Raw genomic sequence first — 12625 nt, forward strand, 5'->3', positions numbered from 1 at the left:
ACTCCTCTGTCCTAGAACACCTAACGTGTAGCGGGGTCCTCTTTCGAGACCGGGACTTAGTGCAAATAAGAGAGACTCAGGACACAAAAACTCCAGGCAATAACCTTTACACGTGTATTCCTTCAGTCAGACACAGGACAAAACAGCAGATAGTACAACACAATATTTGGTGGATAATAAAACCTTAACTAGATAATCAGTATCTCACAGGATACTAGCTTCACAGACACTGATGCTAACGCTCTAGGTTTAGTGTACAGGTTTACTTAGAACACAGGGTCGCGGTGCACGTAGGGGAGCCGAGGGTGAGTTTCACAAGGGGGGGGAGGGGTGACGCGCTGAGGTTCCGATTATAGTTATAGTAGTATCGAGTGGGAATTGATGTTAAAGAGTTTGACTTGGTATTTTCTGGTAGCAAGGGGGTTTTGGTAATTTATTATATCACTAGTCCAGGTTTTCACATACGCGTCGAATGCCGAGAGGAGATTTACTAGGGAGGGTGTAAGGCACTGAGAGTCTCGTTGTGTTTATGATAATATGAGCGGGAGGGTATTATTAACACTTTCTCTTCACTATTTTCTAGTAGCAAGGGACATTTGGATAGTTTACTAATGTGAATCTCTCGGGTTGAGCGTCTTACTGATTTCATACAAGGGCGTCACTCCGTGAGTCTGATTCACCAGCACTTAAGACTCTGCACTCATTATTAGTCCGCCCCGTGGTATCACTTATTCCCCCTGTATCTTCTCGTGAACACTTGACCTGTTATTCGGGGTGCGCTATGTCACTATATCTCTGTTACACCAACTTGGGGCAACATCACACTTAACATAAGTCACTTATACGGTGGGGGCGGCGGGGAGACACACTGGTGACAATTCTGCCGGAACTGGGGCACCGCCAGGGGAGGGCGTGCCAAGAGGGCACGGGACGACTCGCAGGGGCGTCTTCTCTCGTCCGGGGCTGCAGGTGGCGAAGAGGCCCGTATTCTCCGGGCTGGGTATAGGGGTGTGGCCCTCAGGACTGGGGCCAAACAGGTCCAGAAATCTCTGGCTCAGGTCTTGGCCGGAGGTGGATGTCTTCCTCCGTCGGGGCGTAGGGAGGTCTCGACCAGGCGTCCTGGGGAGGGCCTGGAGTACTCTAGGGCTGCAGCCCCCAGAGTCAAGGGGTGCCGTCAGGGAGGGACTGCGGCACCAACCTGAATCAGGGTCCGTTAGGTGGGTCTTCTCCAGGGCCAAGTGTAGGGAACAGAGGCCAGGGGAGGCATTAGGGCCTCTCTGGAATCCTCCTACGTCCCCTGCATCGGGAGTCCGGGTCCTTGTCTCACGCTGGGGCTGCAGTATTGCTCTCGCCTGTCTCTGGCCGTGGGGCCCAGCTACTGGATGTGGCTCCCCAAGGGCACGGCTATGAGGCGCCAAGGCCCGGCTACTGGCCGTGGCCTGAGTGGGGGAATCAGCATGCCTCTGGGCACCTTCAGAGCGGCTACCGGCCGTCTGACAAAGATGGGAGCGGCTCCAGGCTGTCTCCTGCAGGAGGAAGGGGGAGCGGCTGCGGGCCGACTCGGGGGCAGCACCTTCGGAGTGGCTATCAGCCGTCTGACGAAGGCAGGAGCGACTACATGCTGTCTCCTTCTGCCAGGGGGGGGGAGCGGCTACTGGCCGACTCGGGGGCAGCACCTTCGGAGCGGCTACCTGCCATCTGACAAAGGCGGGAGCGACTACAGGCCATCTCCTGCTGGAGGGAGGAGTGGCTACAGGCCGACTAGGGGGCAACACCTTCAGAGCAGCTACCGGCCGTCTGACGAAGGCGGGAGCGACTACAGGCCGTCTCCTTCTGCCTGAGGGAGGAGTGGCTACAGGCCAACTCGGGGGCAACACCTTCAGAGTGGCTACCAGCCATCTGCCGAAGGTGGGAGCAACTACAGGCCGTCTCCTGCCGGAGGGAGGAGCGGCTACAGGCCGACTCGGTGGCAACATCGTCGGGGGGGCTACCAGCCATCTGATGAAGGTGGGAGCGACTACAGGCCGTCTCCTTCTGCCAGGGGGAGGAGCGGCTACAGGCCGACTCCTGCAGGAGGAGGTGTAGGGCGGCTGCAGGCCATCCCTGGAAGAACACCTTTTGACAAAGGCAAGAGCGGCTACTGGCCGTCTCCTGGTTACCCTCAGGTCGGTGATTCACTGATTCCCTTACGAGGGGAGGGCGGCTACCGGCTGTCCCAAAGAGGGAGACACCTTCAGAGAGGCTACAGGCACACTCCTGTTGAAGGCAGGAGTGGCTACAGGCCAACTCCTGAGGGGCGCTGTTTGGAGCTGGATAGACAGGTCCACCCCGATCTGATCCAACAGTACCTCTCCCCGAAGGTAGTATCCTATGTCTGCTAGGGCGACGGTGAGGCAGCTGCGTGTCATAGGGGCACACAGCCCTGGCTGACTTGTGCTGTTGTCGCACTGCGTCTTGCGGTTCAGCTGTGGCTCCTCCGTGGGGTCCTGGTGGGGGTGTCGGGGAGTTTCTGGGGGCACTATGCTGCAGCTCACGCATTTTACCACCTTCCTCCTGGAAAAAGTGTGTGTGTGTGTGTGTGTGTGTGTGTGTGTGTGTGTGTGTGTGTGTGTGTGTGTGTGTGTTTTGATGAAGATGAAAGCCAGTTTATATTCTATATATTCAAATTCTCTCTGCCCCAGCCTTCAAAGCTCATTTTTCTCTGTACCAACGTAATGGCTGTTTCTTTCCCTCTCTCTCTGTCGCCTACTAACCCTCCTGAGTCTCTCTCTCTCTGTCTCTCTCTCTCTCTCTCTCTCTCTCTCTCTCTCTCTCTCTCTCTGATCTGGTCGTTTCGAGAGGAAATTAAAGATACCAAGAAGTCTTATATTCTAGGATGGACAGCACCCTGTTTATTAAAGCCTGAATATCAAAATATCAAAAAGTTAGTTTTCATTCCTAGCGTATAGATATATATATATATATATATATATATATATATATATATATATATATATATATATATATATATATATATATATATATATGGAGCTTCTGTGGTACAGTGGTAGAGTGTGCGTTTTCGTACACGGGAGAACAAGGGTTCACGCCCCGCCAGAGTAATAAACTTTGGGAGCGTTCTTCCCGCCATGTACTGCTTTGGCGGACACAAGGGGTGCTGTGGTTGAACCAGTGTCGCGTACTATAAAGTATACTTGCACCCAGTCGGCTTACACGGGCCGATTACACTTGGTTCACGGACTACACACACATATCCAAAGCCACTCCAACATTACAGTAACACTTACAAACACTTCTCACTCTACAATCTCTACCAGACAGCCTGAGCCACTTGATAGAGATACATAGGTTGTATCGTCCCCACTTCGGTCAGGATAGGCCGGTCCTGCAGTGGACACCCAAACGGCTGATGATGATGATGATGCTATCTCTCTCTCTCTCTCTCTCTCTCTCTCTCTCTCTCTATATATATTTATATATATATATATATATATATATATATATATATATATATATATATATGTGTGTGTGTGTGTGTGTGTGTGTTTCTGTCCTACCATTTTCACCATTTATTTATAATTTCACAACTTCAAGTGCCAGTCGCTCTCCACGTTCAAAGGTGAGAGCTTCTTGTCTTGCACTGACATATTTGTTTCTTCTACTGAATTATGTGAACCAAACAATAATAACTACTGGTACGTCAATAAACTGAAAGAATGCACCTTGGTTTGTGTTTCTTAACAAGGAGATATGACAAAAACAAAAGAGTATATGAACAAACGTGTGTTGGATCTGATGTGCCTGAGAGGTGCTGCTTTACTCTCATGTTGTGATGTTTATGATAACGAAGAAGCAGGTGATAATTGGATTATAACTTTGAGGTGCTGTTTGATGAGAATATGGAGGCGTGTGGTGATGCTTCATGATCATTTGGTACTATGACCATGTACTGTAGTAGCGTTAAGTGCCAGGTGGTGATGTCCATGATCTTGTGGTGGTAGTTATGATCATATGGCAGTGATCATGACCATTTAATGGTGTTCATGACCACTCAGTGGTGTTTGTGAAATTGTGGTGGTGTCTAAGTGCCATGAGGTGTGGTTTATGACCATCTAGTGATGCTTATGACCAACACTATTTATCGTGTTTAGAGCAGTTTGGTGGTATTTATGACCATGCCGTGCTGCTCATGACCACGAAGTGGTGATTATGACTATGATCTTGTGGTAATGTTTCATATGGTGGTGTTTATGACCAAACAATGATGTATATGGCTTATGTGATGTTTATAACCAAAAGGGGGTGTATATGACCATGACTAGGTGGTGTTTTTGACCATGTCATGTGGTGATGTTTTATGACTATGAGGTGGTGGTTATAACCGTGTGGTAGTGCATGTTGTGGTGCTTATGACCGTGTAGTGGTATTTATGACCATGACCCTGTAGTTTTATCTATGACTATGTGGTGGTTTTTATAAACATGTGGTGGTGTTTCTGATCATTTCGTGGTGTATATGATCTCTCTTTTGTAGCTGGTATGTTAATGTGGTGTTTTCAATGGTCTAACATTGATCACACTATCTCTGTAAGGACACGTTGCTTGGTCTCAAGACAAAACACTTATACAGCAAAAAAAATAAAATAAAAATAAATAATATGATGATGATTTGTCTTGTCCTCTGTGCCACTCGGCCTCAGCCAAGTATCAGTAACGTAGTCTATCTATCTATCTATTGCCAGACACCATAATCCCGCAAAGGGTGACCATTTGACACTGAGTTAGTTGTTTTACAGGGAAGGGCACCAACCCTCCACCAACCCACTTGTTGACACGTAGGGAGCACGTATGGTTTGGTTATATGGTTACCACCCAGCGTTGTAAATGGTTTCTTGGCTTACAGGAAACCATTTGGCTTGTCACTCAATGTAAAGCCACCTGTAAAGGAAAGAAAAGGAATAAGTGACAGGAAAGATAGGAGAAATAGGAAGAGAGGAGGGCAGGCACAGAAAAAGAATGATAAAAGCTAAGGTAAATATTTAAATGTCTTGTGTACTATCGAGCTGCCTTATGTGTACTTGTTACGAAGTAAAAGTGAAACAGGATTCTGTTTTATCGTGTTTGAACGAGGTAGGTGTAGAAAAGGGATACCTTCACGTGGTGGCACCAAACCTGGTGGCCCCTCTTCCTCGGAAAGAGGGATAGTGGATTGCAGAAGGGCTAATTCTGTCTTTATTCAATCGAGTTAACTGGACAATACACCAAATGCAACTGATTGTAGGAACTTAGGCAAAATATTATTCATTCCGCTTCCAGACTCATTCCCTTCTTCCTTATACCCATCTGTATTTAATTCATAAGCGTCTTGCATATCTGTTGCATGATCCTCTTCCATTTCAACTCTAACAAAGGAAGGAGTCTCATCAGACCTGTATTGACTGGAATGTTGAAATACTGAGGGCTAAGACAAGAGCTATGATGAGGCATGAAAGGTTTGAGAAGGCTCCACAGGTGATGAATGGGTATGGCTGGCACAGTCTTATGTTGAAGTGGACTCCCGAGATGTATAATGGGGGAAAGGACTTAATTGCTGGTTAACGGGACTCTTTGATCTATTTGGTCTTCCCGTCCGTCTTCACCTTCATCTCTTCTTTTTCTCTGACTTGATGGACTACCAGCGTCTCTTCTACTTAACTCATTCTTTTGCTGAGCATTTCTAGAGCTCCTATTAGGAGGTTCATCATCAAGTACTGCAAGGCCTTTGATTCTTAACTTTTCTGCTGCCTTTATCAAAGAGGCTGTCACTTTGTTTAACATTCACTTCACTATAGTACATAACAGAGCTTCTAGGTCCTCACTTTTCATGTCTTTCAACACTGTAACAGGACTCTTACAAGCTGTCTTGTCAAACATGGCACAGAAGTAATTATTATAAGTGTACATGTTGAAAACACCAAAGTGCACACTGTAGTACTTGCCACCGCATGCCAGCAGCACATCAGTGTAGGTTTGCATGACCCTGAGAACCTCTAAGATGTATATGAAGGTGGTTCAGCGATCATTCCACTTCAGTAATAGCAAATCCTCCATGATTTTCGTGCCTCTAGTTACCCCTTAAAGGCACAATTGAGTCGGCAGCAGGAGCACCCACAGGGCTCTGATCTGTAGTAATAGTAGTAGTCGCGGTAGTAGTAGCAGTAGTAGTAGTAGTAACTTTAGCACAAGGTTCATCGGTTATGTGAACCCTGTGGACTACAGGCTGAAGTTCCAACCCTCTAATATACAATAGGCCAGGTTTCCATATCATACAGTTTTGATCCAAGTCTTGTGTTTTAGCTTATTTTATATAGCTGCTCCACAAACTCAATATTATTTCAATGTTCTTCCTTCATATCCGTCTTTCCTCTCTTTCTCCATTCCTCCTCCCTTCCCCCTCCTTCAGTTCACCAACCTTACCTCCCTTCCCCACCATACCCTTCTTCGTTTCCTTTCCCTTCCTTCTCCCCCCCCCCCGCCTCCTTTTCTTCTTCTTTACCTACTTTTCCTCCCTCCTTCCATTGCTTCCTTCCACTGTTGTCGGTTTCTTCACCCCTGCTCCCATCCCTTTCCTTTACCCACCTTAACTCTCACCACCACTAGAGACCTTATACCGCCACGACTCCATCCCGCCTCCCTTTCCTCCTTCCCTCTCCTCCCTTATTTACTTTCCTCCACCAATCCTTTACTCTCTTTACTTACCTCTGTCTCTTTTTGCACATAAAATTATTATCGAAAAGTTTATTATATATGCACGAAATTATCTGCCTAAAATTCTTCAACAGAAACTAATGTTCCGTGTGTGGAGTCACTACAGTAGACTCTAACTAGAGGATTATGTGAGGCTGGAGAAGTCGGTTTGAGATAGCTAAGGTGGGTGCGAGAAAATATTCATTAGTTACAGTGTTGCTCTATTTTACTATAGCAGTTTTCATAACTGTGTATTTATTAGAGTCTGGTGTCATTACTAAGTGTATAGCTAGTTAATTTTGTTTTTATTTATTAGCTGTAAGTAGAATATACGGGAATGTATGTTCCCGGCAGACCAAGATGTCCCTTTAAGACATGTAGATTGGTGCAGTAGTAAATCACCCATTATTACTGCCATCCATTAGTTTTTTAAGCCTTGAATATGGTCCTGTAAGAGGTAAGGCAGAGAAAATTAATAAACCCAGGAAAATGTGAATATGTATGATAATAATGGTATTTTGAAAGCTAAAAAGTATTTGTTTACATTTTCATTAAAGGTCTGGGAATTCCTTTAACGAGCAGATGGTGGCTTTAAATCTCATATTTCTGTCATTCTGTGTTAAACCTCAGCCAGCCCACTTGTTGACATGTAGGGAGCACATACGGGTTGGTTATATGGTTTCCACCAGTGGCGTACCTAAGGGGGGGTGGGGGAGGCTGTTTGAAACTGCCCCCCGGGCCCCCAATTTTGGAGGGGGCCCCCCAAAGTCCTAAAAATTTATAAGCTTTTTTATAAATATTTAAAAACATATATTTATCCTCCCGGCTGAGATATTAGATAAGTTTTGAGAATGAGGGGGGCTGGCAGGTTCTATGCGGGGCCTCCCCTCAAGGAGGGGGGCCCTGCAAAGAACCTAGCCCCCTGGGCCCCCAAATCTCTAGGTATGCCCCTGGTTTGCACCCAGCATTGTGGGTTAATGTATGATTTAGTTGAATAACAACTTCACACACACTGCTGTTTAGGTACAGTGTTGCACTGTAGAGGTGCAGTATGGTACACAATACCTGTATTTAATATTTGGTACTAAAAAGTGTTAAGTCTGAACGGGAGCAGATATGAGAGAGCTTGGTGTACTGCACCCCACCGGCATACCAATCAATCAGTTTCTCACGTTCAAAGCAACTCTGCAGTGTACCAACCTTACCGTACCATTCATCTTGGAAGAGGCATATGCTGGTATAATATTACTGCATCAGACAAGCAAGACCTTCTTTGTGCAGGTTCTTGATAGAAAGGGGAAGAGATGGTTTATTATTAGGTTAATATGGGTTAGATGAGGTTAATATGGTTTAGTTTAGTTAGTTCAGTTGCATTTTTCATGAAGGTGTTTTAATTTCAAGGTACTATAAAATATGCTATTTAAGCTGATCAGCCAACGGCCATACCACGTTGAGTACACCGCTTTCCGTTCGATCAGCGAAGTTAAGCAACATTGGGTCTGGTTAGTACTTGGATGGGTGACCGCCTGGGAACACCAGATGCTGTTGGCATCCCTACGTCAAGTGGGGTTGGTGGAGGATTAGTGCCCCTCCCTGTAAAACAATTAACTCTAAGCCCTTGGCCACCCTGTCTGGGATACATGGCGTCTGGCAATGAATGAATGAATGAATGAAGTATAGAGTAAACTCTAAATTATCCAGTGTAATTTGGCCACACCCTATGCCGGTTAACTCGTCACATCACGAGCTATTTCGCACCTCTGACACCCCCCGATCCCGAGGTATTTTCCAAAAAAAATTTTTTTGCTAAAACCTCCACTTTTGGTGAGAAACATCGAAATTTCATAGAGAAATCGCTCACCTGAGGTTTAAAATACTCGATCCAGTTACCAGTACCTCCTTACCTGATTGGGTTTTCTAACAGGCTGGCACCAAAGAAAACGAGTTCTATGGGAGGGTAACTATTTCACACCACTCATAAAGGGTATTTATTTATTTACTTGGTACGAATTTATATGTAGTACAAGAGTATATTGGTTTTCAAACAGTAATATGGGCATTATAAGCATTGTTTCACTCACTAACTCATCACCATACCTGACCTTCTTTTGCCACATTACCTGATCATTATTTCTGACTGTTTCTTCCTGTAATCCTATGTAAACTTTGTCCTCCACAGTGTCATCGATTGGGGAATCACTCTGGCCCTGAATGTCTTTACTGGCCAGGTCACTGATAACAGGTGAATTGCCGAGACAATGGCGTGAGGGGGGGAGGGGGGAGGTTATGCGGTGTAAGGCATTGTCCCTGCTTGGCATCTTGTAGAGGAACAGAGGAAGGTGTCCCGTGTATACGTATGAAAAATCATGCACGAAAATTGAAAATTGTGCAAATTAGGGACCTTGCAATTGCACGACATACCAGTACGTCGTCGGGACTGGCAAATGCAAAATGTTGCAATGTACCCATGCATAGCACTCCCCATCGGCTCAGTATTCAGTGTCGAGCCAGATATTGCATAACTATCCATCTCCAACCTCTAATCTAAAAACTTTCCCATGAGTAAAAGATGAAAATTAAGCATAAAATAAAATATAATAAAGATACAGTACAATAACATAGCACCAGTTGGCTACTGTTTACGAGCTGGTTGATGCACCTCAGTGCTGGATATTGCATTGAACTGCCGGTTACATCCCATTTCAGTGCCGGATATTGCATAATTTGGCTGGATATTGCATTGGGCCAGATATTGTGACGTCGGAGAATTGAGAGTTTACTGTAGTACATAGAGGTGATTTGTTAGTGGCCAAAATCCCCAGAATTAAGGCATTGTTGTACCTACTTACCTTTTTTGTTGGTGCTGACAAGAAGCCCACACATGGTGGTGCTGTGCACTCTGGATACAGCAGCTGTGGCATTCACCCAAGAGCCGGACATTCTCACATATCCCTGCACCTCGCCATGGGAATGACAATGGTTCAACCCTGGTGAAGTGCTGTCTACCACAAGGTGCATTGGATCCCTACACAGTGTTCTGTACTGTACTGAACCTGTAGGATGGCCTCACAGAAACATTTGTGTAACTTGGGTCAGTGGGTCTTTACAGCATGATAGACCAGGGTTAAACAACTACAACAACAACTTTGTTGTTTTACGTATGAAGTGTATATAAGGTTATCCAATGGGAAGGCATAGAGTTGGAAACCTTTTGAAGAGTTAAACTTTTTGTGAATTAGGGTAAAATCTTTTTCTTTTTTTTTTCTTTTTTTTTTTTTTTTAATGCAAGGAAGAAGGAACCAAAGGCAAGGACCCATAAACTGTTCCCTTCAAGAAAATTAGAGATAATACAACGGAGAGCCAAATTCAAGATCCATTCATTTTGAGATGCATTTGAAAGACTGAAGATCATAGGAAGTAGGAAATACAGACAGAGGGATACAGTTCCAGAGTTGCCCGGTCACAGAAATGAAGGACTGGGAGTAACAGTTAACTCTTGCACAAGAGAGTTGGACAGAAAAGGGATGAGAGTTTGTTGTTAGACAGGTGCTACCTGCCCGTTGTAGAGGTGGAGGGATGCAACAGATAGTTCAGAGGAGCAGTGACCATTGAAGTAGCGATAGAAAAGAGACAGAGATGCAACAGTGTGATGATGAGATAGAGGTTGAAGGGAACCAGTAAGGAGGAGAGTTAATGAGACGAAAAGCCTTTGACTCCATCTTGTTGAGAAGAGCTGTATGTGGGGAGCCTCCCCACACATGAGAGTTGTACTCTACACAGGGGCAAATAAAACCTGTGTGAAAGGTCAACAACTGTGCAGGGGTAAAGAAGGTATGAAGTTGGCTTACTGGAAGCAGATTTTACAAGAGATGTAATATGATCTTTCCAAGATAAATTCCGAGAGAATGAAACCCCAAGTATGTTTACAGATGATGCAGGATTGAGCTGGATATTATCAGATATTAGCGGGTACTCCTGTGGAAGATTTTGATAGGTTGATAGGTGTAGGAACTGAGTCTTTGATGCATTAAAACCAACAAGATTGCTTTTACCCCAACCAGAGATGCAAGCCAAGTCAGACATTAGGTGTGCCATAGCCTGGGCACTTTATTCAAGTCAGAACTACATTACTGTGACCAGTTAAAGTCCATATTGTACCCTTTTCACCTTAAGCTGGCCCAGATTTTCATCCTTCTGTAGCCTATTTTGTTTACCTCAATGGCAGACAAAGCCAGTGCTATGGTTTTACATTGTTCTGTAACATCTCTGTGATTAGCACCATGTTTATGTTAAGCTGCTGTCACAGCTCAGCATTCAAGGTAGAGAGATGCCAGTTACAATATAGATCAACACAGTGTATATTTAGTGAGTGGAGGGTTTACCATATTCCATTTACCTTAACTTGGTCCAGATTCTTATCCTTTTGCAGCATATTTCATGTTGCTCAGTGGTAGGATAAGGTGGAACTACAGTTCTACATCCTTTTCACTGCACATTTTTATTTCTAATATTATATTCCATTATTAATCACTTTTTAGTATTTTTATTGGGACTTACAAAGACTAATACTGTACTGTATTAATACACTTATCCTAAGGTTATTGCACATAACTGGTACTGAACATGGTGTGTGATAACGGAAATGCAAAGATAACAAGTACAGTACGCAGAACCTATGGGATTTTTCCTAATTGGTACCAGGTTCCCTGAGTGCAAGCCCAAGCTTTCCCATTTTCAACAATTTAGACTTACCACATACATCCTGTTATGGTAAGTACCAGAAACACACACAGACATGGTTAGATTAATAGCTAGTGATGAAAAGGGCACAATAAGGAAGAGATATGTGCCATACAGAAACCTGAGATGGGCCTGAGGTGGGGGGTGGAGAGGTAGTAGTCTCCACCACCTGGGATAAATTCCTTGAGTAGGACCTCATCTGTGAATCCCTCAAAGCCATCAGAACCTGCAAAAACTGGATCATCATAGTCAGCACGATAACAGTGTGCCGAAATATGCAGAAATAATGGGAGAAGTGCAGATTTTCAGCTTGCAGTAATAATGAAAACCACTATAACCTAGGGATTACTGTAGATGAATTTAGATAAAAGTTAATGTAAACATGGAGGCAAAATCCACCTAACTTACAAGGTTGATCATCATAACTGTTGGTTGGTAATGTTATTGATGCTATGTCCCCTTATTCTAGGTGTAAAATTTCCTTGTCCTCATCATCAGTGTTAAGTAATAGCAAGAGATTAACACTACATTATAGTGATAGTCATGAAGAAGTGTTGTGTAAATGTTGTACCATAGAACCATAGTACTATATTGTCTTTTTCTGTTGCTGAGCTATGTGAGAAGTTGCAAAAGAACACAGATCTCTTGCTAACTAAAATGACTGAACTATAGAAAGGTTGATATTGGTGAGCTGGTATGTGTGTGAAGAGTGGAGAAGAGGCTAATTGGTACATACCCCATGCAGGAACCACTCCTGAATATTATTGAGAATGGCAAGGAGTGGAGTGTGCGGTGATCTCTGCCTAGTTAATATGAATGATCTAACAATAGGATGTTGATGAAGGTGAGCTGTTATGTGTCAGACAAGTGAAGAGGATGCTAATTGATACATACCCTCCACAGGAACCACACCTGAATCATCTCAAGGGTTGTGGCTTATTGCACTTGAAGAAGTGGGCATGGGATGGCATGGTGGTGCTGCACTTGATGGCGTACCTGGCAGTACGTGCTTCAATTCTTAATAGTACATTGTGCGAGAAAAAGATTTTAGTGATGGATAAGTAAGTCCACACTTATTTAAACCTCATGAATCTGAACTTTAGCTGTATTGACCTCTTTGAGCTTGCTGAGCCTTGAGATGTCTCAAACTAAAGGTCAGT

The 12625-nt window shown here is 44.4% G+C and overlaps 1 non-coding gene and 1 pseudogene across 1 annotated transcript; one reads left to right on the forward strand and one right to left on the reverse strand.

Moving 5' to 3' along the window:
- Positions 1-5244: 5244 nt before the first annotated feature.
- Positions 5245-6089, reverse strand: LOC145395862 (uncharacterized; annotated as a pseudogene).
- A 2068-nt stretch (positions 6090-8157) lies between these two features.
- On the forward strand, positions 8158-8276 carry LOC145395964 (5S ribosomal RNA). The gene has a single exon (XR_013896691.1). It is a non-coding gene; the product is annotated as a 5S ribosomal RNA (ribosomal RNA).
- Positions 8277-12625: the final 4349 nt, after the last annotated feature.

This window comes from Coenobita brevimanus, chromosome 33, assembly GCF_032717465.1.
Source record: "Coenobita brevimanus isolate Jiangsu-jjx chromosome 33, ASM3271746v2, whole genome shotgun sequence".
Taxonomy (NCBI): domain Eukaryota; kingdom Metazoa; phylum Arthropoda; class Malacostraca; order Decapoda; family Coenobitidae; genus Coenobita; species Coenobita brevimanus.